The 26671-nt window shown below is 44.1% G+C and overlaps 1 protein-coding gene across 4 annotated transcripts in view; it reads left to right on the forward strand.

Annotated features, from left to right (window-relative positions):
• TENM4 (teneurin transmembrane protein 4) overlaps positions 1–26671 on the forward strand; it is a 2707421-nt gene that overhangs the window by 1771956 nt on the left and 908794 nt on the right. The window lies entirely within an intron of this gene.

Here is a 26671-nt window from a genome sequence, read left to right on the forward strand (position 1 = left end):
TGTGCTAGGGGGAGTGCCCTTTCTATCTACTCCTGAGAGGCGAGGAGGATTCAGACTCATGGAGGTAGAGGCTGCACTTTCTAAAGGAGGCAGAATCAGAGAAGAAGAGAGGTTGCACAGGTGCTAGACCTACCAGGTAAAGCGAGTTCCTGCCATCCATGATGGCCAAAGGCAAGGATTTAAGTGACTTAGAATTTAAGTGACTTTTGACTTTTTGCTCTATTCTCAGATGTACAGAAGCAGGATAGGCTATATAATTTACAAGGCCCAGTGCAAAATGAGAATGCAGGCCCTTTTGTTCAAAAAGTATTAATAATTTCAAGATAGTCACAGCAGATCATTAAAGCAAACTTGGGGCTCTTGTAAGTGTGGGGCCCTGTGCAGGTAGATAGACCACATGCCCGTGAAGCTGGCCCTACATAGAAGGCTTGTTTTGCCTAAGTTCTCACTGAGGTAGAAACGGCCTGAAAGGCCACCTTCGGTCCAGGCAGCAGAGCATGTGGGAGATGAACACCTGTCCTCTGCCTCACAGAGGTCTGGAATTCCAGAGATGGCCCTGATTGCCAGTTTGGAAACGTCTCTTCCCAAGGCCCCATTCTTCTTTCCAGCCCTGACAAGCGAAGAGGCTCTTCATTGCATGATTTTTCTGGTTCTTTCCTCCCTGTCTCCTTTCACTCAGTTCACTCCCGTTGTGGGCCAATATATCTTCGGGATGCAGTTTTCATCTTGGGATCTGTGGCTTCAAAAGGGCCTTTTCATGGGTACCTCTCTGTTCTCTTCTTCCCTCCCTTTCCTTACAAATAGACAGCCAGAAATTTGCTTATGGCATCAGGAAAGAGATAGACATAGGAATCCGTCATAAAACAGGTAGGCCCTGCCTCTGATCCCACATGTCTGGGGTGGACTCACGGGAGTCTCTGGGTCCCAGCATACAAGCCAACTGGCATTCAACAGGACAGCACCCCTCTGTGCCATACCTCCCAGGAGGAGAAATTCACATTTGCTGAGGAACCCTTCTGCAGTGCCTAGCATTCAAGGCCTTCTGTGAGCCAGCCCCTGCCCATCATCCTTTCTTCTCTCTGGCCACTACCTATAACGGACCTCAGGATCCAGCCAAATATTTATTCTCAATTGTTCCCTATGCTTTGGGCATCATAACTTTGCTTCTGCTGTGTCCTCTTCTGAAAGTTCTTCGTCTACATTGATGAACAAATCCTGTTTATCTCTCAAGGCCTAATTCACACATTTCTACTGGAGTCTCACCTGAACTCTCAATTGAAGAAATAACCTGCATTGGTAGCCTGATTTAAACATTTGCACCTGTTTCCTGAGCACTCTCCTGAATTCTCTCAGCATTTTCTCTAGAATCCTCTTCCTTTATAATGTCACAGGCCCATGCCTCTATCAGTTGGAACTTTCTGTTACAAATGACTGATAACTTCAACTCACACCATTGTCAATAAAGGGAAATATATTGGCCCGTAGCTTGGGTTAGGGCAATCTCTTTGCTCTTCTTCCTCTGGGTTAGTTCCACTCTCTGCCTGCTTCCCTCATAATGGCCAGTTGGTTGCAGAAGTTCCAAACTTCACATTCTTACTTCCAGTACTAGCAGAAGCCAGGGGCCCCTCGATCACCCTCAGCCCTAAGACCTAGGATTTATATTTTCTTTCTGGCAAGAATTGACTCAGGTGCCCACCCCTAAATAAATTCCTAGAATGAGTTCTCTGTCCCTGTAGCTGGGGGTGAAGCTCATTCAGAGAGCATGGCCCATGAGTGTGGAAGGATGATGTTCTCTTGCCTAAAGGAAAGGATGGATGCTGGTCGACAACAAGTGACCTATCTCCCTGATAGAGTGAAAGCTCCTTGGGATAGATAGAGCATACCTCCCATCTTTTATTCATTCATTTCATTCAACAAATATCTAAAGGGGCCCTACTATGGTCCAAGCCCTGTGGTAAGCACTTGGGACTTTAAAAATCTTAGTCATAGTCTCAATGGTAAAGAACTGATGGTTCATCCATTCAATCAAAAACTATTTGTTGATCACTGATTGCGCAGCCAGGCAGTGTGCTAGGCATTGAGAATGTAGTGGTTAGCATAGCACGCACCATCCTTGCCTTCGTAGACATTATAATCGAGATGCCAAACCAAAAATTACAAATAAGCAAAGAGACAGTTGTGCAGTGTTATGATCTAGCAAATTCCAGGACAGTTTTAGAGCACAGAAAAAGTCTCCTGGCCCAGCTTTTTCAGAGGTGGGAGGTTGGAGCCAGAAAGACTTCCTGGAAGAGGTACCACCTGCACTGAATCATGGGGGATTTCAGGTAATTCCCAGAGTATCTTATTTAATGACTGGTATGGAAAGGTTTTCAATAAATGATTGATGAATGAATGCATTAATATGAAAAACATCCAAGCCTTTCCTTCAGGGAGGACAACGGAATTTATTAAGCCCTAATCACGATGATCCACCCCAATGGACGGGCGAGTTGTTGTGTAAAAAATCTGCAAATCATTCATTTTTTATTTGAAAATGCATCATGATCCTTGTGCATCCCAATGTTTTGCCTAAGCTAATATTTAAAGGAGTTTGTGTTTCATGTCCTCACTGGAATTGGTAAGAAGCAGCCAGAACTCACTTAAATGAAAGGAAAAAATCAATCTTGGACTGAAAATGACATGAGTAATAGACGATGTGGATAGATCCTTTGGGATTAGCTGAAAGTTAATTGTATTTAGGGGGAAATCCCCAAAAAGCATAATGAATTGCCTGTTATTTGCCTCAACTGTAAAATTAGGATAATAAGATACACTTTATAGGGGTTATAGAAATTAGAGATTAAATGAATGCAAAGCATTCAGCTCTGGCCTGAGACAATATTTGCTCAAAATATCATACCTGCTGTTGCTATTGTTGCTATTGTTGCTTTTTGTTGTTGATACAGTTCCCAAAATGTGCTGCATTCACTCTCCTCTTCATGCCTTTAGCCATGATGGTCCTTTATGCAGAGCTCCTTTAATCACCAGGTTAATGCCTATTCATCCTTCAAGTGGCATTGCCTCCATGAAGTCTCTAACCAGGCTGGTGAGATGCCCTCTCTGAGCCACGCTTGGACTCAAGCACTGTTCGCACTGGGCTCTTACTGCCTGTGCACATGTCTGTCTCTCCTACCAGTCTGGGACTCCCTCCAGGGCACATATTGGATCTATTTTTTTAATCTTTGTCTCCAATGACAGCACACCCTATGCTCCACACGTTTGGTGAATGAATGAAAGAATGAATGAACAAGCTACAGAAAATTGTGTTTTCATAAAATATTAGAACCAGAAGAGACCTCAGAGTTCATTTCATTCAATTCGTTTTAATTAGAGGGAAGGAGAGGCAATGACTTGTCCAGGGTCGCACCTCAAGAAAGAAGACAGAACTGGAATTAAAAAATGGGTATCCCTGGGTCCCCAACACCTAATCCAGGGCTCTCTCTACTGCATCACCCTTGGTCCTGAGGCTCAGAAAGAACTGCCAAGGATTTGAATTCATCAGGCCAATCCTAGTGTAGCATTTCTCCATGTATGACCTGCTGAACACTAGCTCTGGGAGAAAATGATTATGGAGACAAATAAGTTTGGAAAAGTTCAATATCTCACCCTCCTGGAGAGTCTCAGCGCACTTCAACTCGCTAAAGGCTTTCAGTAAAGATCCCTGTCTCATTTTGTTCAACCCAATTTGACCATAGAATTCCTTCCTCCTCATTGTTTTCTTTGTCTGTTTTCGTTGTTAGTCTTTTGTTTTATTTTGACTTTTGCTTGTACGTATTAACATCCCATGGAACAATATTTTGAGAAATGTTGACCAAGCGCAGGTGATACTGAATGAATTGTCATTTCCCATTGTTGTTGAATATTACATCTGGAGATAACCTTAGGGAATATCCACTCCTACTTCCTCATTTTACAGTTGGGAAACTGAGATCCAGGGAGGCGAAAGGGCATTGCCTGCATGTACAGTACAAATAGTGGCAGATCCACTTTTTGATTTGATCAAGAAGTGGTCTATTAACATTGCATGGTCTAAAACTCTCCCCAGACTGCTAAAGGCTTAAATGATGATAGTTTAAGGAGCTCTGTTTCAGGGCTGGGCTGGGTGGAAGCCCTGATGTCTGCTGCCTGATGGAGAAGTTGCTCTGGTAGGTGTGTGCGAGTCAAGTTCATTCTCTCTTCCCCCTGCCCTGCTGACCTACGGCTCTGAGCCATGTGGCTGTTGTTCACTATATAATTCCCCAGACTGACAGAGTGCCTTCCCACCAGTGACTTCTGATTGCTTTTTTCATAGTATCAGATTTATCCTCATGACAGTTCCTTGAACCATTCTTGACAGATGGGGAAAAAAGGATTAAATAAAGAAGGTCAAAAGCCCTACCTAGCTACGGTGTCACATTTAGTCAGAAAAGGAAGTGGCACAAAATTCCTGGTGTCCTGGAGCCAGGTTTAAAACTCCCTTCTAGCCTCTTCTACTCCTGTTCCCGGCTCACATCAGCTTCCTCTTTATTTGTTCCCTAACCAGAATTAGGTGTGTGCTTTCCACACTCTGTACTTCCCCTTGACTGCTGTGCTCTTTCCTCTTCCCAGCTTCTCAAAGCCCCATCCATATTTCAAGACCTAGTTTAAAAACCACTTCCTCTGTTAAACTTCACCCTGGCCGTGAACTTGGCAGCTCACCTGCCTCCAGGTTGGGGCTGATCGTATCTTGACTAAAATCTTAAAACTTCTGTTCACATCTAAGTCTTAGCTTCACAACTAGTTTCTGGGTGCCAGATCTTGTTCTAGTCTCTTCTGCCTTCCCTCTAAAGCAATGCCTTGGCATTCAGTAGATCTCAAACACTTTGAGCTCAAAGGCTCAAAGAGCAGAAAGCTGACGTAGAATTCGAAGTAGGGTACTGGCTAGTCATTCCCTCTTGGAGTCTCAGTTTCTTCAAAGCTAAAGTGGAGATGACCGTGCAGAGCCTGCAGTGTTGTTATGACGACCAAAGGAGAAAACATGGGTAAGGGCCTTGCAAAGTGCATTGGAGCACACTCAGCAGTTGATGACTGACAGCGCACTGGAATCAGAATCTCGCCCAGGCAGCACCCTCATACACACACACACAGAGCACGTCACACACTCCACCCTGCCGCCACCCTGAAGCACTTAGCGTTCTCCAAAATCTTTGGAGAAACTTGTTCTTTTCTCCATCGTAACACTATGCCATGAGCCCAAATGCACTTCCCTCCCTTCTTTACCTTAAATACCGCTTCCTTCAAGGAGTCCTTGATCACAGGTGTCAGAATCGACCTGGCCTTCCAGTAGTATCTTGTCCTAAATTTCTGCATTTTTAATTATGCTTAGTCAACAGTTTATGAGTCTGTCATCCCCCTTGGATTACGTCTTTGTACCTCCAATATTTACAGCGTGGCGACTAGCCCACTGTCAATGCTCAGTACAGGACTGATGAATGAATGAATAAATGAATGCATTTGTTTTTTATTTTAAGAAAAAAATCCACAACTCTTTACAAGTTAAATCCAATTTAATGCTTTTCCCAAAATAATGGATTGTTTTAAATCCACTTCACAGTTAAAAGAAAGTCTATAAATGCTTGCAGACTCTTGTAAATACATAAATGCTCTATGAATGCTTGTAGGTCTCTTCTTGGTCCAGTGTTTGGCATACCTTCCATGCTTCCATATCCATATTCAGATACAGATGTGCCGTAACACCCCCTATTTGGAGATCAGAGATCCCCAAACCCCAATAGTCTGGGTGGTATTCTCATATCTACAGATAAAACAAAACAGCCTCTGGATTTTTCAACCAGCTGCCTTACAGTTCAAGCTTCAGGCGTAAGTGAAAGGGAGCTAACACTTATGGCGCCCATGCTGGTACCATCCACTGTACATTGAGGGAGGAAACTGTTTGCTGAACAACCCTTAGGTGTCAGGCCCTGGTCCAGGCATTTTGATGTACGTGATCTGATTTAATCTTCACCATAATCCTGAAGGGTAGTCATTATCCTATTTTCCAGATAGGAAATACAAGACTGAAAGAGTTCACGGGGAATTAAGTGGCTGGCCAAGCTTTTGAATCCAGGGCTAGCCATCTCCAAAGTCCTAGTCTTTTCCCTCAAACCACTTAAGTTCTGATGTCAGGAATTCCATTGTTGTCCAATGGCACCTTCTCCGACAGCACTAGACAGATGAGGCTGTGTGACACGTGCGCCCGCACACAGTTGCAGCCGCCCTTACCACTAATACATCAACAGCACAGGCCCATCCCTGGACCACAGCGTCCATTTCTCACTGATAATTGAGAAGTCACTTTCATGTTTGTTCCACCATAGTAAAACTGCTCTGTATTTATTTTATTGTTATTATCATTTTTATCATCCTAACGATGATTCAGTATATACCAAGTGTCTCTGATGAAACATGCAGGAGACAAAAAATCCTTAGGTGGGTTGGCACACTTCAAGTTGGTGGTGTATTATTCATTAGTGTGTTAATATTGCATGGACTGGATTTTTATATGCAATTTAAAGAACAGGTAGCTCAAGATGGGAACAAGACAATATTATCAGATCAATCAGAAGCTTGGGCTTTCACTCGGAGCTTTTAAATGATCAGTCCAATCTGTTGGGGGAGAGAATGTGTTGTCAGAAATGGGATGCATCTGCACTGGCTATTTTCAGGAGAGGAGAATGCCTCTCAGCCTAGAGAGGGTAGGACTGTTAAAATAAAGGCTTTTTTGCATTATGCAAACACAGGGAAATTGGGTCAAGCCCATGGTCCATCCTGCCAGGACGACTTTCAAGGGTCACAAACTCAAATGCCTTGAGGAGCAGATCGGCAATAAGAATCAGTCAATCAGGATGTATGTTAAGATAATAAGGGATTTTAAAACATTTAAGAATGATGACAGCCAAAGAAAACCCTTCTATGGGCCAAATGTGGCCAGGAGGATATCAGAGTATAAGCTCTAGACTAGAAGACCGCTGTGGTTCCTTTTAGAATTACCTCTGGCATGTGCAGTCTTAATCACCACCTGAGCATCCGAGGGCTCCAGAAAGAACCTCCAGAAAACCCGCCCAAACACTCTTTCATGGGTATTCCTGAACCTAAAATCAAGCTAAACACTTGCTTCAAAAAGATTGATATAGACACACAGGATTTTAAAAGAGGAAAGAGCCTTAAAGTTCATTTAGCGTAAAACTCCCATTCTGTAGAAGAGAGAACTGAGAACAAGCAAGAGGATGGGACTGGCAAAGCTCTCACAGCTAATGAATCCTGCTTATTTGTCCGGGACCCCAGGACCTTGCTCAAGTCTTCCCGTGGGCCTGGATCTTCTGAGGAAGGCAGTCACAGGCCTTTTCCCCCAGCACCGGATCCAGGAGGCCCATGAATGCTGGAACCAGCCCAGATGCAGGGCGGGAGGAAATGGCTGCCCTCCCAGCCCCATAAATGTTCCCAGAGAGTTGAAAGAGAGAGAGACTGCAACGACCCTCTTGTCTAATTACTGCCGGCCATAAAATAGTTTATCATTTATCACTGTCTCTGATGGCAGCAAGAAAAGTCTCTTAGGTACCATACTTCCTGAGACGAGAACCACATAGCACTATTACGTGCTGCGGACCAATATCTGCAATGAGTGTCCATTTTGACATCGTCCTTACAAGCGTTCATTGGTTCATTTATTCATGTACCTATGAATTATTCTGTAAGTACCTTCTTTGGGCCAGGCCTCATGGTAGGCTGTGAAGAATCAGGGATGAATGAGATAAGGGCCCTCATTTACAGCCAAGGGAAATAAACTATATTTATTGAGCATCTACTCTATGCCCAGCTCAGTACCAACTCACGCTTATTTAATCCTGACATGGGAATTATTAGATATCTTACAGATAGGAGTCTGAAGCTCGTAAAACCTCTTGCTCATTATCATCCAGCAAGCAAGTGATCAAATCACCGGTCCACCTGGATCCCTGTCTCCTGCTTGTCCCATACAGTACCACAGATGTGCAAAGAAATCTTTACAAGACAGAAATGTACAAAAACAAGTTTAGTTACTAAGAAAGAGTGTTGGGGGGGTGATCAAAAGGGAGCACCCAGCCTTAGCCTTACCCTCCCTTTCACCTCTCACTTCCCACCTCTGTCTCCCTTCCCCACTCCCAGTTCCAGGGAGCCAAGAACAGCTAGAACACACCATGTTAACTGAGCAGAGTCTCTAGGCCACTTGGAAAACTGTTTATTAACGTGTTTGCAAAGACTGTCATCCCGTGACCTCACCTCCTATGAAAAGGACAATGAGAAAAATAAACAATAACAGCTTCTATATTGAAAGCACCTTCTTTGTTCCAAGTATCGTACTTGCCACACATTATCTCTGAACCTCACAACAACCTCACATTCACAGCCCTAAACACAGATGAGGAAACCAGCGTCCCAGGGATCTCCACGGCCACCAGCGAGTAAGTGTCCGAGTCTGGATTCCAACCCCAGGCTGTCTGACTCCCAGTGACACTTCCTGCCCTCCACACTGTGCTGCCTCTTAAGCAGTAACAGCAGTTGTCATTTATTCAGGGCCAACTGGGGGCCAGACACTATGTGGACTTTTTTTCTAATACTCACAACAGGCCTGAGAGGTAGGAACAAACTATTTCCGTTTAATGAGTGTAACTAAGGCTTACACGGGGAAGACCACAGAGCAAGTAACCCGGATTCCAAACCAGGATCTGCCTGTCTCCAAAGATTATAACCATCCAAAACAAAGTCCTTTGTTTTGACTCCTTCCTGCTCCCCCATTTTAGAGAGCCAGGGCTCTGCCCCCAAGGAGACCCAAGCACCCTCTTGCTGTGAATGCTAACCCACCCCCAGCCCCTTGGCAGACCCCCTGAATAGATTACCTGCTCACATAGGTACGCTTTCCATGAACATGCTCAGGTCTGCCCAATCCTAAACCATCCCTCTGCCTTGCTCCCAACTCTCCCCTCCCTTTCAGCCCAGAGCTTGCTGACATGGTGGATTCCACTCTTGCCCTCCTCGCTCCTACCTTCCCTGCAATCCAGTTTCTGCTGCTACAGACTGCCTGTAGCTACTCCCTTAAAGGCCACCGGCCACCTCCTGCTCATCAAAGATGGCAGCGTGTGGCCTCACCCGCATGCCCCCACTGCGGGATCACCTCCACTTGAGCCACTCCCACCTCAAAAGTCTCCCCTTCATTGCTTTGCTGGGACCCTACACTGTCCTGGTTTTCCTCTAATCTAACCAAAAATTCTTAGAGCCAGAGGGGAATTTGATGTCTTGAAATAAACCCCTACCCAGAACAGGATTCCCGACAGACATGTAGTCAGCTATCCTCTTTCAGCTTTCTCCCTGCAATGGCTGGCCCATCCCCTTGGTCTGTTGATAACTATTATAATTTATTCATTCATTTGCAGTGGTTCTCTTTTTGCATTCCCATTATTTCACTTTGTTTTAAATTATGAAAGCAATTTGTGTGCATTCTAACTAAAAATGAATAAGTAAAAATTTAATATTTATCCCCCGCTGCACTCCCTTTTCAACACCTTTCTCCCTGTCCATAAAAATATACATATGTGCACAAATAATGTTGTTGTTATTTGTTTTTACCCTCAAAATTATAATATATACTTTGCACTTGCTTTTCTCACTTTGTAGTACCTTGTGAGAGTGCCCCAGGTCAAAATTTATAAAAAGATATAAAACTAACTCATATAACATAATAACTGCACAATATTCCATGGTATAAATGCACTCCTATTTATTCACTATTCCCACATTAACATGTTTCCAGGTTTCTTTTCTTGGCATTTTGTGTTGTCTGCTGCAAAAACACTTTGTTATAAATAAATCCTTACGTGCCAATATTTTCAAGTGTAGGATATATTTCCAAATCTAGGGTCAAATGGTATGTGCAATATTAATTCTAGAAGATATTATCAGGTAACTTTGCAAGACCATTGCTGAATTATACTCCCCCCAGCAGTGTGTGGGCCTGCCTGTTGCCCTGCACACTCTGTGTACATAGAGCTTTTTGCTGTCTACAGTGTTTGCCAATCTCTACAGTGAAAAGTAGTATCCCACAGTTGCCTTAATTTCCATTTCCCTGGCTCCTAGTCAGGTCGAGCATCTTTCACACGCTTGTTGGCCATTTAGATGTCCTCTTCCATGAATGGCCTGTGCATAATCTGTGCCCATTTTTTAAATTAAGTTGCTTGACTGTCAATTTGTGAAACCACTTTGTATATGGACACATTAACCTCGGTCCCCATAACCTTATTTCATATGCGCTGCAAATATTTTTCCCAACTATCGTTTGTTTCATTTTGTTTGGGGTTTTGGCTTTTGTTTATGTAACTTGACATGACAAATTTTAAATGCTTATATATTCAAACATATTTATCTCTTTCTTTTAGGCTTCTAAATTTCCTGTCTTATTTTAAAAGCTTCCCCTAACTCCCAAGGTCACGCAAATATTCTGCTAACTTTCTTCCCTCTTTTCACTTAAATCTTTGATGCACCTGGACGCTATTGTGTGTGGTGGGCAGTAGGAGATCCCTGATAATATTGTTTGTTTAGGTTGAGTCTGAAGCTGCCACCCTATTATCTTGTCCCTGGGTGTTGACTCTGCCCTTTATGCTGCACAGCTCAAGCTAAAACTGTGGGGCCCTAATGCTGGGTCTGGCTTTCTCCACTTTCTCCCACATAGGCTGAAACCCCAGCCTTTGACTAGGTTCCAAAAGATCCCACTTGGGAAGACTTACAACATTTCCTTTTAATTGTAGTAGTCTTTTTGTTTGTTTGTTTTCTATCTCCTCCTCTCCATTGTGAGCTCCTTAATGGTGTGATATCCCCCTGAAGCTTAGCAAACCCAGATAGCAAATACTTGTCAGGTTGAATTCCTGTCACTACACCTCAGATGTCAGCACCCTTGGTCCTCTGAGATTGTGAGAGCCTCCCCTGTGCTGTCTGGGGCCAGAGCACATCTGCAGTGTTTTGTCCCCTTTGTCTGGGGATGGGTACATGGGAAAGTGCCACTCAATTAGACCCTCTTGGGTTTCCCTGGAGCACTGGCCATAATCATAACTGCATATTAATTTGCAACTCAAGTCAGTTTCCATAACTGCTGCTGGCGGATGGGATCATCGAGAGTCCATGTGCCACCTGTGTCTGAAGGACGAGGGCAGCTGCTGAGCCAAGAATTCCTCCAAGAAAAGGTCAGTGGGAGCCTAACAGAAAGCCCTCACTTCAACAGTCCACAAAGGCCTGATGGGTGTCAAGTTGCCTTGTTAGGGCATGGCTCATTTTCACACACATGCATGCCTGTAGGCTCCAGGAAATAGCATTCTTTTTTCTTGATGTTCAAGGAAGAGTGAGAGAAAACACAGGCATACACACACACAGACACACATACACACACACAGAGCAGAAGAAGAGTCAATCTGCCTCATCCTTTCCCCTCCCCTCTAATTCAGGTCATCTTTAGTTGGGTGACTGTTATGACTTTTGAGTTCTGAGTCCTACTGGCAAATTAATATTTTATCATCTGTAAAATGGGAATGGTAATTCACCAACTCATGGCATAAATAAAATGAATCATGGAAGATGCTTCAAAGACTATCCAACATCAAGTGAGTGCTCAATAAATAATAATAGCTATTATTATCTTCATCATTATTATCATTATTTGCTTCCAAATATGGTGCAAGGCATTGAGGATAAAGAGATGAATGACTCAGAGTTCCTGCCCTCAAAAGACCAAATGCTTGGGGCTGGCCCTGTGGCATATTGGTTAAGTTCATGCACTCCACTTTGGAGGCCTGGGGTTCACGAGTTTGGATCCTGGGTACAGACCTACACACCATTCATCAAGCTGTGCTGTGGCAGTGTGCCACATAAAATAGAGAAAGATTGGCACACATGTTAGCACAGCAACAATCTTCCTCAAGCAAAAAGAGGAAGATTGGCAACACATGTTAGCTCAGGGCCAATCTTCCTCACCAAAAACAACAAAAAAAACCCCACATAAATGCTAAAAAAAAGAGAGAAAAAAGATATTCTTTCTAAGTAGGAATAGACATTTTATGGAGGAAATGGGCATTAAATGTGAATTACTAGCAAGTCTGGGAGAAATGGGAAGAGGGAGTCGTTTAAGATGATTGTTTACATAGTAAGTGGTGGTGGTAGAGAATGAGATTAAAAACAGAAGGTGAAAATTCGGAGCCAGAGCAGGAACAAAGGAAAATTCTCAGCTCCATGCACTCCTTCAACAATGACCAGCTGCTGAAGATAGCTGCTTGCTGGATGCTGGGGCCAAAGAATGCACATCATCATAGTCCCCACCTTTGGAGGATGAGTTCCTGGTACACCAGAACTTCAGTGAAGACAGTGGACCAAACTGCACAATCTGTTCCAGCAATGTGGTTTTCTCAACCTGCAAACACAGAACATAACTGAGTTCGGGACCACAGTGGTAGCAGCCCACTTTCATCTTCAGAAGGGCCCCAAAATGTCAAGTCTAAGCTGTGACTATTGGGGGTTTTCCTGTTCTCTAGGTTGAACTGTCTAGGAACTAGGAACTCCCAGTTAGTCTCTGACAAGCGAAGTACTTGGAGTACGTGGTCCTGCAAGTGCTTCCAGTTCTGCTCTGCTGGGAGCTCTCTCTCTCTCTCTCTGGATACATTTCACAAGAGGAGCAGGAGAGTCATCATTGTAAGATGAATCAATGGTTCGTTGAACTTAATCAACAGATAGTGACTTGGTGCCAAGCACACTTCTAGAAGTGGGATTCCTGCAGTGAACAAGCAAGACAAGTGCCTGCTCTCATGGAGCTCACAGTTTAGAAGGAAGCAGACAGGACACAGTGTTGTCAGGTAGTGGCCACTGAGAACGAGGAAGGAAATAAAGCAGGCTAAGGGGGGATGGTGAGAGAGATCCATTCAATGAGGTGGCAGGAAAGGCAATATTTAAGCAGAGGGAGGAGGAAGGAAGGGAGACAGCAGGGAAGTCAAGGGACCCACTGTTTCTCTTGAGGGAGGGTAAGCCTGTGCCACAATCTGTTCATCCATGGCTAAGAGAACCCATGGGACCTGATCCTTGCCCGTGTTGTTGCCTGCCAGCTCCTTAGTAGCGATCTCCACAACTTCTGTGTCTTTGCCTAACACAATCCGGAAGGAATCATTTATTCCTATTAATGAGACACTAGATCAGTTCTGGGCCTGATCAGGTCTGGGTTAGCAACAAGCACCCAAAGCTATGTCTCCTTTCTGGGCCTCAGTTTCATCATAAGAAGAGTGAGGAGGATTGGAGTAAATAATCTCTGAGGCATCTTTCAGGTCACTGAAAATCTTGTTGCTGGGGTGGTCCTTCCTAACACTCAGGAATTCTGAAATTTAGACAAAACAGCTCCCCTTTTAGTGATGACTCTCAGTCTCATTTACAAAGCTCAGCGGTGACCTGCTGAAGGAGGATTGAGTTTCCCTGAAACACCTAAAGACGACCTAATAGGAAATCGGTAATCCTTCACCCAGTCCTACCACCTCATAGCTTTTCAAGATCGGGCACCGTGGGGCATCCTGTTGCTCAAGCCTTCAGAGGAGGATGGGCCCCAAGAGTCTCCACTAATAAGGAAGCTCTTGGCCAGTCACGTTGCAAAGAAGTTTTTGTTTTTGTCGTTTTGGGAGAGGGGAAGAGTTGAACACCATGACTCCTGTCTCCCATTCGCCTCTCTTGGGTGTTTTATGTATTGGTCTTCTGTGTGGAATGTTGCTTGTAGGCAAACTCGTGCCCAGAAGAAAAACTTTGAAAGTAACTGCTGTAGAAGCAAGAAAACCAAAGTGCTTTCTGTCTACTTCTTAGGGCCACCCCCACACCCCACTATCTTCAGACGATGTCTGCTAGCAGCGAAGGTTGAGTCTTTCTCCGCCTCCCTCACAGAAATATCCCCAGGATCTGCTGGCAAATCATTAAATAAAATAAGCAACCCCGTTTTCTTTATTTAGTATTTATTTATACTCACATGGATCCTGCCTCTTGACTTTAAGGGTACTTTTTAAATCTTAGTTTCACTTCCCAGGCTCCGATCAAGCTTTCCTCTCTCATCCATCATGATAGTATCACATCTCCTCAGGCTGACAAGCAATCATGACCTCCCTGTGCCACAGGCCCTCCTTGCCCAGAGACTGGTTTTAGCAGCAAAGACCAGATGGATCCCAGCCCTATAGGCTGGTCATGCAGTGTGAGAGAGCTCAGAGTCCGCCCTACAGCTATTATACCAGGAAGCTTTGTCTCTGTTAAGTGGTACAATTTTCAGACAACTTTGCCAACCAAAGTGGGAGCAGGGAACTTAGAACCATAACAATAGTAGCTAACATTTTACATGCTGAGTTCCTACTAAGTGCCTGACACTGATCTAAAGTTCTTCACATGAACTCACTCATTTAGGCTTCCTAGCATCTCTAAGAGGTAGGCACTTTTTTTTACTCCCCTTTTAAGGTAACAAAACTAGCTCACAGAGAGTTTCCATAACTTGCCCAAGGTCACTTAACTGGTAAGTGACCGAGATGTGAACCCAGGTCATCTACTTCTGGAGCCCCCACTCCGTATCTCAACACTACCCAGATAATATACATTTCACCTCGGTCTCTGATTTTTTTTTTTTTTTTTGGTGATTGCTGCTATTTTTATGATTGCAGAAAAGTCAATCACAGATGAATGGGAAAGGAAATTGAGATGGGTGTTTAACAAGCACAGAGGGTGGCTGGGGTGGAGGCAGAAGGGGGAGAAGGACAGAAGGGCTGTGTACGTGACTCCTCCCCAACCAGGACCCAGGCTTGGTCAGCTCCCAGCATCATCCCTTCTCTTCATACAGAAAGAGGTTAATCAAGAAGGTTCCGAAAAGCAAGGTGGAGGGCTAAGCATGTTTCCTCTCTGGCCCGTGTCCCCTAATGGCCTGTGGGCAGCCAGTTGATGGCTGGATCTTCTGTGGGCAAAGGCATCCAGGAAAATTGCAGAACCTGCAGGCAAGCTCGCTAATGCTGGAGTTGCCATTTATAGTCCCTGGTGAGCAAAAGGAGAGGCCAACATGCCCTTTCAGGTAGACTGGCCTCCAGCTGCCTCTCAGGCCACAATCCTGACACTCAAAAATGGCAAAGTTAATGAGGAGGTTGACTTCTGCTGACGTTGGCTTAGTGAGTTACTAGTCACGGGACACTTTCCATTTCGTTTCATTTAACCTCACAGTGCCCCTGGGAAGTTATTTTCAGATTTATTTTGCAGATGAGAAAACTGAGTCTTAGAAAGATTTGTATTTACCCAAAGTCATGCAGTTAGCAAGTTGCATCTTCTCTAGGATGAGATCTTTGTATCACCAAATGGCTAAGTCCTAAATATTTACACATTCGTATGGCCAAACCATAGATAGCAATTGTGAGCGTATCATGTGCCAAACTCTAGAGACATAGAGTCAATTGAGATCTGTATCCTACGTCCAAGACACACAGAGTCTGTATTATATTTTACGGGGAACCCTCAGGAGGCAGGGGCCTGCTCCAGAGGTAGGAATTCCTGGATGCAGATAGAAGGACGCAGTGGGAAGAATGCAGATTTGGCCGCTGGGGAGGCCTGAGTTCTGTTCTCACTGCTCACTATGTGACTTGGCGCAAGTCACTTCCTTTCCTGAGTCTCACTTCCTTCTCTGATGCTGGAGCCGAACTGCCCATGTTCAAATCTGTACAACCTGCCTCAGTTTCCTCATCTATGAATGGGGACACTATTAATACCTACCTTATAGAATTATAGTGAAGATTCAATGAGCTACTAACTCAATTATTATTATGGATTAGATGAGTTATTAAATCATTGCTATTGAGTTATTACACGTATAGTGTTTAGGAGAGTGCCTGGCACACAGGAATCATTCAATTAATGCTAGCTCTTATTATCAATAATATTATCAATACTATATAAATGAAGGTTGGGCTGGATAATCCCAGAGCTGTCTGCACAAATGCATTTAGGCAGTTGTCACCGAATCAGAAGTGACTTTGAAAGGCAACGCCTGCTCTTGAGACAACGCTTCATTTAAGGATAAAGCTCTACAACGTGCCGGACCCCAAGCAGGCCGCTAGGTTCTTTCTTGCCTTGTCACTTGTTTCCAGGTCACAAGTCTCTTGAGGCAGTGGCTGTGCCTTCCATCTTTTACCCCCAAACCAGGTGTAGAGTCAGGCCCACAGGACACTTTCAATAATTCTTTGTCAAATGAATTAATGAAATGAACAAACCAACAGGATTGAAGAAGACTCTGTGCCCTGATGAGCTCAACATCTAAGGAGGGATTTCAATGACATCTATTTTCTCTGTCCTGGTAACATGCTAATGAGCTGGAGCGCTCTGACTAAATTGCGATTTCCCAAAATGAGTTAATTAATAAACTGATTTGGGGATGATTAACAGGGGGGCACAGTTAACATGATTTTAATGGGAAAGCGTCAGTGAAGCACAAACTCATTAGCACAAAACTATTTCCTGCCCCAGCAGGCTTGTCACATACTACTTTTTTATGGAGGAAGCGGGAAAAGCCACACTGACAAGGACTGGGCTCGTGAGCAGCCAGGAGTCCCTAAGAGCAGCACACACGCCTGAAAGGGATCCTCCATGGTGGGTCCTGACAGGCCCCTTATAAGTGGGTCCTCTACTGACTTCTCATTGGTTTCAATGTATTGCCAATTGCTAATAAGCATGCTCAATACCTCAAGTTCCAGGGTACTGTCATTGAAGAATAGGGACAGTAAGTGTGTATAAACTAGGTCTGGTTGGTTCCCAAACATTTAAAAAGAATAATTGTAGTGATAGGGACCATTATAATACACAATGTTTACAAAGCACTTTCCTTTCCTTATGTATAAAGTGGAATTATAATATTATTTCAATTTTGAAGTGCCATCATGAGAATAAGTGCTGATAATGAAAAGCTGCCATTCTCTGAGTGCCTGCTCTGTGCCAGCTCCTAGATTAGGCACCTTCCCTGAGGATGTCCTAATCCATCCTATTTCCAGATGAGGAAACGGAGGCTCAGAGGAGTAAAGAGAAGTCACATGTATACAAATAGTTCATAAAGCCCAATTTACACATATTGTGTACTACATCTTCTGAGCAGCCTTAAGACATGGATCAGAAAGTTGTTAATATCCCTGTTCTCCTGGAGTGGATGTGAAGGCTCAAGGAGGTAGTGACTTGCCCTTTGTCCCAAGGTCAACAAATAATGCAAGTAGACATTTTGAACCAGTCTTTAGAAAACAAATCCTGCATTCTTGTTAAAAAGTTCAACTTCTTGCTATACACCATGTACAAATAGAGTGTGCAAAGCAAGAGGGCGTGACTCACCCCTGATTTGAAGGAACAAGATCACGGTAACTAGAGAGTAATTGAAGATTCTGTGCCTGAAAGTGGATATAATCAAAATTCTGTTCTGTATAAGACAGAAGACTCAGTTTCACCATTTTGAAATTTTCTTTGAACTTTGGAGATACCTAACTAGCAGATTTCTGAGTTGAATTGGATTTGTTAATGATTACACGATGGAGGGATGACCAACTTGGACACATGAAATCTGGCAAGTGTGATAGGGTGAAAAACAAATATCTGCTGAGTAGAGGAAAAGTGGAGTCTCGGCCCTCTTAGCAGCCTGGTAGTTTTTCCCTAAAGAAGGTCTATGGTATGTCTGGAATGCTAAAACTAGAATGGAACTTAGAGACTCTCTAGAAGCAATCCCCTACCTAACATCTGTTTGAAAGATGAGAAAATTGGCATCTAGAAAGGTAGGTTACCACATTCCTGGCTGCACCAGGAGTTAAAAACCGAGCCCACATCAGAATTCAGTTACCCTGCCTCCAATCCAGTCTCAGCATTAATATATCCTTTCAACAAGGGAGAAAGAAAAACAAAATCAAAGGAGGATAACTCATGTTGAACACTCACCATGTGCCAAGTAAGCAATGCTAGGTGCTTTGAATAAGTTATTTCACTAAATTCTCTCAATCCTGAGAGGTGGATAGTATCTTCCCTATTTTGCAAGTAAGGGAATTCAAGCTTAAAGAAGTGGCTTGCCTAAACTAGTCAGTGGCAGAGCAGGAATTCAAATCTTGATCTGCCTAATTCTGAAATCCGTGTCTTTGCCACAATTCTACAGGCACCAACGCATCACGGAGTGCTGTCTCCCACCTGCCCCTGTCCCACCAGAGGCTGACTCTCTTGTTCCAGAGAAAGGTCCAGGTGCAGGCTGTTTTCCTCTAAGTGAAGGGCTCATACAGAGAACCCAGGGTTTAGAAGCCCCCTGCCCTCCCCAGGCCCCAAGAGGAAGAGGAGGATCCCTGGACAGGAAAGGGCATCAAGAGTCTTGTCTCCCTCGGGACACACACCACCCACTCTCACAATAGAGATGGGCTGTGAAGATGTCCTGGCAGTGTGCCGATCCCCACGGATCCTTGGATGGGAAAGAACCAGCACTTCTGAGGGCTGACGCTGATGCAAAGGCCAAGGCTCAGATCTGGTGCATGTCTCGTGGCTCAGGCTGCCCCGCAAAAGGAGGTCATAACAGCCTGTCTATTCACGGGCCGTCAGGGTGTGGTTTTGATCTTTGTGAAAGTGTCCAGGCATCAGGACTGAAAGGCCCGGATACAAACAAACCCACCAACCCTACGAAAACACAGAGCTAAAGTCGGTGTGTCACTCATATTTCAAAATGTATTTTGCCTTAATTCAAACAACAGCAAGATAATCAGTCACATCAGCATCAGAGCTCAGGTATATAGGTTCCGACTAAGTTAAGGAACAACTGACGACCACAGAAAGAAGGCATCGTTACAGAGTGTTCTTTGTTTGGGGGTGGTGAAGGTAGACGGCAAAAAGAGTTAATGTGAGGAATTGAACTGAGACATAGCGCCGTGCTGAATGCTGGAAGGGCACAGTGATAAATCGACTGAGCACTGTGCTCAAGGGCTCAGCGGAGATGTGACATGGACGCAAATACTGCTAATTCAAGGGAGAAAACAACACTAATCATTAAAGAGACATAGATAAAGTGTGTTATAGATGCAGAAGATCACAATCAGCCATGGGTTATTGCTAAGTTTAGTTGTGGTTAGTAGCAGTGGTGGGAGGTATAAGCTACCATTTGCTGCGGCTTATCATGGACCAAGCTCCATGCTGAGAGATTTACATGCTTATTTCATCCTAACCGCAGCCAGAAGGTAACTCCTCATATTAGCATTACTTTGCAGAAGAGAAAACCAAGATGCAGAATGGTTGAGTGACTTGCCAGTCTCAAGAGCCAAAACGTGAGCTCTGACATAGATTCCTGAGCCCCTACATTTAGCCATTTTATTAAACGTTTGTGTGACCAAGAGGTCACCTGTTGGTCCCCTGAGTCTTAACATCAATGTCAAATCAGCTCAAAATCCCCTTCTAAGTCCTATGGAAAGTCCAACATTTTCACAAAGAATGCTGCAGATTCCGTTGTCTCTAGTCCTATCTTTAGTCCCTAAAGAAGTTCTACGATCACCACCTGTGGAAATGCCTGTCTCTGTGTCTCTTGCCAAGCAGTAAACCAATTTCCAGAAGTGACCTGGACCTATTATGGCAAGTGGCAGGTAGAGTGAAATGCACCTGGCATACTAAAAGCTCCCTTCGAGCTCTCTATAATTCTGTGAGTCAAGGAAATGATTGCATAATTACTCCCAGAGACAATTTTGAAATTCCATTTAGGAAATGGACACTTAAATGTGCAAACGGCATTAAAGGCTAGCAACTAGACTCTTCCTTCAGGGTTGGAAGAATGGACCAGAGCTGACTTGAATTCTTCTACCAAATCTCTACGACAGCCAGAATTGACCCTCTCCCTCTAGAGACCTGGAACTGCTGCAAGTTTAACATTTCTTTGAGGTTTCCTTTATTCACCTTAAAATGTCATGCAGGGGCCAGCATGGTGGCATGGCGGCATAGTGGTTAAGTTTGCATGTTCTGCTCTGGCCACCCAGGATTCATGGGTTCAGATCCTGGGCACAGACCTATACACTACTCATCAAGCCATGCTGTGGCAGCATCCCACATACAAAATAGAGGAAGATTGGCACAGATGTTAGCTCAGTGACAATCTTCCTCACCAAAAAAAGAAAAAGAAATCACGTAAATTTTGATATCTACTGTATAAAGTGTGTCTTTGTTTTAATATAAAAATAACACTTTAATTACTCATTAGTTAACTTATTTAACTTTTTTCCCAATCAGGGATTTAGGAGTGAGGGAGGTTATATTTCAGGAAGTGTCCTTAGAGCTTTAAAAATGCTATTTTGTATAATTCTCACAACAACTCTAGGAGAAAAGTATTATTATTCCTATATTTTAGTTGAGGAGATGAAAGTGTGCAGTGGTTAAAATGCTCACCTATTGTCACACAACTAGTAAGGGGAGAAGAAGGATTCCAAGTCTAGGGTGTCTGACCCCAAGTCTAAGCCCTTCTGTTAACTTATATGGTTTGCTGATTACCCATCTATTTACATGGCCTTATTGAAAGAAAATGTCTACATCCAGTTTAATAACGTCACTCTGAGGATTGTACCTCACTTAGGAAAAGGCAGTGTGACAGCTCAGCCTGCCATCGGAAGCCAGAGGCCCACAGAATCTAAGAGATGATTATATCAGATAGAAGGAGGCCTCCCAAATTAGTCCCCAGAGATGCTCTATCAGGAGCCCCCTGCACCTGGACTAACACGGCCTGTGAGAATGCCAGTCTCCAGCTCCTCTGCAGACTACCAGCCCCGTTTCCTGACGCATTACTGGGGCGATTAGCCTGGGCCATCGTGGAGCAAAATGCACCTGATCAAATAAAAAGGCTTTTCACAAAATCACCCTCCATCAGATAATCTGGAGCTCAGCAAGTTGTCGGAAATCCAAGCATGAAAACAGCTCCAGCAATTTGGCTACAACTTGCAAAATGAATCAAGCCCTGTGTCTGAAGATAGATCTCTTTCCTCACATACACAAATCTGCTTCTTTCTGGAGACTTGAGGATCACTTTTCAAACTCATGGGGAATTTTCAAACCTGAAAGGGAATGCAATTTCAGAGAAGCAGACACAGTGCTCACCTTCTGGGCTGAAGTTGACAATAGTATATTGGGGAATTGCCAGTGAATTCCAGTCCCTTAGCCCACTGCCCCCTGCCATGACCATACACCAGGGGAGTTAGAATGTTTGTGTCAGGTAGACCTGGGCTCAAAATTCAGTCCTACCACTTTCACGGTCTGTGGTCCTGAGCAAATTACTAAGCTTGATCACTATTTTTTTCCTCCCCTTAAAATAGGAAGGACAATGCTTCCCTAGTAAAATAAGTGAGAGAAGGGAATGCAATTATAGATGCAAAGCTCCTACACGTAGTAGGTACTCAACAAATTCAAGTCTTCTTCCTCCTGTAGCCACACAGCCTGTATTTTCACACCTCCGCACCTTTGTACAGGCTGTTTCTTTTGTGTAAGACGCCCTTCCTTATTTTCTGCCTTGGAAAATCTCCCTGATCTTCCATGGCCCATCTCAAAAGTCATCTACTCAAGGTCCTAAGTCTACCTCCCACCTTCAGTCACAGAAATTATAGCTTCTCCTTCCTGCTCAATAGCCATTAGTTCACATTTGGAGCAGGCGATGATTTAGGAAAGCCTGCCTACACGCGACCGGCAGACCCATCTGTTCATCCTGAGGCATCTGGTCTGGTGTAACAGAGCAACTGCATGGCACAGTGGCTGGCAGGGGAGATGCCGACTGGTGCAGTGGACTGAGACCTCTGCAACCCCTGTGCCATTAAGCTGTGGATCCATCAATGCCACAAATAGTGATTGGGTAAGTACCATGGGCAGGCCAGGCAGAGAACACTATGATGAATCAGCGGAAAACTCAGTTCCAGAAGAATTCATTACCTAACATGGAAAAATATATGGACAGAGTCACCATAAAATTCAGGTAGAAAGCCAGCCAAGTCCAAAGAGTGACTCGGATAAAGTGTTGTGGAAATTGAGAAGGGAAGCGAAACAAGCATGCATTCAGCATCCAGTTTGTGCCCAGCGCTGTGCAAAGTATATTTACAAAGTCATCTCCCAACCAACCTGAGAGGAAAGCATTATCATCCCCATTTTACAGATGATAAATCCAAGACTGAAATGGGTCCAGCAACACACCCAAGGTTATACCGCCAGGAGGGAGTGGAATTAAGATAGGAGCCCGTGCTGACTCCTTGCTGTCCCCCTTTACTCCCCAAATTCCGACTTTCATGTTGTCATGATAACCTGGGAGCAATCATTGCAAATCTAAATGACACCATTTCCTTTATATTTGAAAGGACAGCAATCTTTTCATCCCCAGCATTTAGACAGAACATGTAATAGCCTGTTATGAATACGCTGATACCCTGCATTAGGGCCTCCAGGTCAATACCGGCTCATTTTGTCATAATAAATGGATGCTCAAATCATTGTGGTCAAAGCTCCCGTCACCTGGCTCTCAGTGCTGATGTTAAGGCAGAGCTGAACACTTTCTCTAAGCCTGGACACTATCCCCACTCCATGTATGTAATTGTTAAGTAGTTAATTGCCTTCCACTTCCAAAGAGCTAGGCATTCGGAGACCTCCCCCTTGCAACAATTCTTCAGTATTTTATCTTTCTTGACAGCCAGCTAATCCATCACAGGGCTCCCTTCATAATTTGTATTGACTTGCATTTATCCACAGCAGAACCCATTTAAAGACTATCACCCGAGTTCGTGGTCAGTTTTAATGACCAAGAAAACTGTCAAGTCTAAATGACAACTTCAAAGCATCCATGTGAAACTTAAGGGTGCTCATCCCACTCACCTTGAGGGCCCCAAGATCAACACAATGTCAGTGGCTTTAAATAATTTGGTCACAAAGGCAATTGGAACTTGTCTTTCACTCTGCAAGTCTGAGCCACTTCATCCATGGCACCATCTCCAGGGCAGCCTTATGGAGATAAAAGGCTTGGGTCACCAAGCTGCAGGCTGACGTCTCATCAGGCTCACAGAGGATATGTGCTTAGATCATGCAGTATTTTTGATTAGAACTAGTTGGCAACATTAAAAATTTTGTGCAATGTCACATACAAATCAGATTTTCAACTTTCCGTGGAACCCTAATATCTGGTGGAGCCAGACCCACATGCCCATCTGATGACTGGCACTTGGAGCTGTTTCGTGGCTTCCCTCCTGGATATATAGGTCTCCCCACTTCAGAGTGTATTTCACCCAGATGCTTTAGTGCTTATGTAATCGTCCTGGTCCCTTTTGACATTTGAGCATGTGGTCTCTAATTTCAATATACAAGATTGATGTTCAAGTCTTGATTCTCCTGGCAACCAACTATATGGATTTGGGCAAGACACTTATACTCTGAGCTTTTGTTTCTTCATTTATAAAAATGGAGAAGTGATTCTGTTCATGCTTTTGTAATCTGGGCTAGACACTCTGCTAGGTGTACTAAGGATACAAAGACAAATTAGAGATAGTACTTACCCCAAGTTTATTATTTAGGATAACAGCTATAAATGTTATTATACAGCCTTGTTATTTAGGATAACATCTAAAATAGTATTTCAAAATTACATGTCAGTGTGCAGCAACGCAGAAATGTGCAGGGTGCCAGGAAGTCCATTGGAGAGTCATCCATTCCAAAGATAAGGGAGACTAGGAAGACTACCCAAGAAGTGATGCCTGGAAAAGGACCACAAGGAGGAGAGAATGTGTGCAAGGTATGTCCAGAAAACAGCCAAGGTCCTTTCTTGACATGAGTCAAGAGAACAAGAGACAGGGAGATTTTAAGCCTTGAGTGCCTTAGTCTAAGGACCTTAGAATTGGGTCTGTGGGCAATGGGGAGCCACTAAAGATTTTGGAGTGGGTGTGGGAGCGATAAGACCAAAGGCATGTATTCATAAGGTCACTTTGGAAGAAACTGGGCACACAGGCTCTCCCTGCCTGCATGAAACTCTTGGGTTTGGTCTAAGAAGTTTGTGGGAGTGAAAAGCTACAATTCACTCTCAGAATGGAAACTACCAGATACCTGCTATCCCCAGCCTCTCACAGATCTGATGGAAACCCCAGGCTGAAGGCCAGCTGGAAGAGCATGTGGGTGTGCACCATGGGAAAGGATCTTCAAGGGCAGAGATGCATTTGGATTATGAGAAACTTCAGAGGTCCAGGTTGCTGCAAGGGAACATTGTCTCCTCCATGCCAGATGGTCAAAACCACTGGCAAACACTGAAATGGCGGCTGTCATTCACCTCAGAGAACACCATGCATGGAATTTCTAGCATCAATCTTGGTTTTTGTTTTACTTTTCAGAGGTGTAGGTGATACAGTGATAAACAAGGAAAAAACAACGGCACTTAACGTTGGAGGAAACAGCAGGAGGGAACAGACACTAAACTACTAAACAAATCAATAAGAAAAACAAGTCACACTGATGAAGCAAAAGATGAAGAAAATAGAATACATAGTGAATGACTGAGAAAGATGTTTGATAGGGTGCTGAAGGAGAGCCTTTCTGAGGTAGGGTCATATGCGTTAACACCTGAAACATGAGAGAAAATCAGCCTTGGAAAGATCTGATGAAGAATACTGCAGAGGTCGCAATCTACCAGGACCTGGTGCAGAGCGGTGAGAGGAAACTGAGTCCAGAGCAGTGGAGCAGCTGTTTTTATTGCCATGACTTCCAGCAAGATAGGATGCAGAACAATGCCCTTGGGAAGGATCTCATAGCCACGTGCCCAAGAACCGAAGAGACTGAGATCGTCTCTACTATCTCCAAGCCGTTCATGAAAACTTCCATGCTCTATTTGAATTACGAAGGAATGCTAAGACAAAATATGCTCAAGCAACACTTCTGTTGGAAATCTCTCTCCCCATCCTCTATCTCCCCATTCTGCATCATGTTCATGTCAATGTCCTCCAGATAGGAAGTGGTTGGAGACCCTGGCAAAGCTTAGGTCGCATCTTCAGATAAGGATAGCCTTGCCCCCACTTAACTGATTGAGGATAAAAGAGATAAGAAAGTACCAGGGTATGAAATCAATCCATGGCAATCAGATAAACAATTCACGTGCATCACCCTCACCTTCCTTGCACATGGCAGACACTATTAATAGATCTTGACTCTCTTTCCTGCTGAGACCAAATGTGACCACAGAATCCTCCTTAACTCATGATTCCAAGCAGCCACAATAAATCAACCAAATCTGGAACAAGAGACGAAATCTGCTTGCCAACCCACAACTTCAACCATTCACGAAAACAAAACAAGACATTTGGATGCAGCTAGGTGGAAATGGAAAAGCTTACCAGTAATGGATGCAGAGATATCCTTGTTCCCCACCTCACCACACACACACACACATTTCCTCACTGATTAGTATATTAGCTTGAATAGAAAGTGCCCCCGTATCAAAGTAGCTATGTGGGGTAGTTAGCATGTTGACACCTGTAGGGCAGAGCAGTCTCTAAGCCCCATTGAGTCCAAGTATCATTGAGTCTTAGCATCTCAGCTGCTGGTGAGGAGGACATAAGTTGGCCAGGAAAAAGTCTGTAGGCAGATCTAATTATTAGAAATTCAGGGACCAGCCCCATGGCTGAGTGGTTAAGGTCACGTGCTGCGCTTCGGCAGCCCAGGGTTTCGCTGGTTCAGATCCTGGGCGCGGACATGGCATTGCTCATCAGGCCATGCTGAGGCAGCGTCCCACATCCCACAACTAGAGAGATCCACAACTAAAATATACTATATACTGAGGGGATGATTTGGGGAAAAAAAGTCAAAAAAGAAGATTGGCAACAGTTGTTAGCTCAGGTGCCAATCTTTAAAAAAAAAAAAAATAGAAGAAATTCAGGCCCTGGAGCCAGAAGCCCAGGTTTGTTTGGCTCTGCCAATTAATAGTTCTGGGGGCCAGCCCTGTGGCTGAATGTATAAGTTTGCATGCTCCGCTTTGGCAGCCCAGGGTTTCACTGGTTCAGATCCTGGATGCGGACATGGCACCGCTCATCAGGCCATGCTGAGGAGGCATCCCACATAGCACAACCAGAAGGACCTACAACTGGAATATACAACTATGTACTGGGAGGCTTTGGGGAAAAGAAGAAGAAAAAAGGAAAGATTGGCAAGAGATGTTAGCTCAGGTGCCAATCTTTAAAGAAAATTAAAAATTTTAAAAAATAGTTCTGTGACTGTGTTTTTCAACCTTACCAGACCTCAGTTTTCTCATCTGTAAAATGGGGATAATAAGGATGCCTACTGCATAGGTCTGTTGAAAGATTAAATAAGTTAATGTATGTAAAGTATGTAAAACTATGCCCAGTACAAGTGAGGGCTTTTAAATGTGAGCATATGTAAACAAATTAAGACAAAGCAGAATTCAAAAGCAGCTGAGACTCAGAAAACCAGGCAGGAAGATTGTCTTGAAGCTGTGAGAGGCCCTGGCACCTGAGAGAACAACCAGGAAGAGCAAGGCAGGGCCCAGACCCATGAGGGACAGGGTTACCCTGGGATGTGGAATGGACATGGGCTCCAGGGCCAGGCAAAG

The sequence above is a fragment of the Equus caballus genome, chromosome 7 (genome assembly GCF_041296265.1).
Source record: "Equus caballus isolate H_3958 breed thoroughbred chromosome 7, TB-T2T, whole genome shotgun sequence".
In the NCBI taxonomy this organism is placed as follows: Eukaryota; Metazoa; Chordata; class Mammalia; order Perissodactyla; family Equidae; genus Equus; species Equus caballus.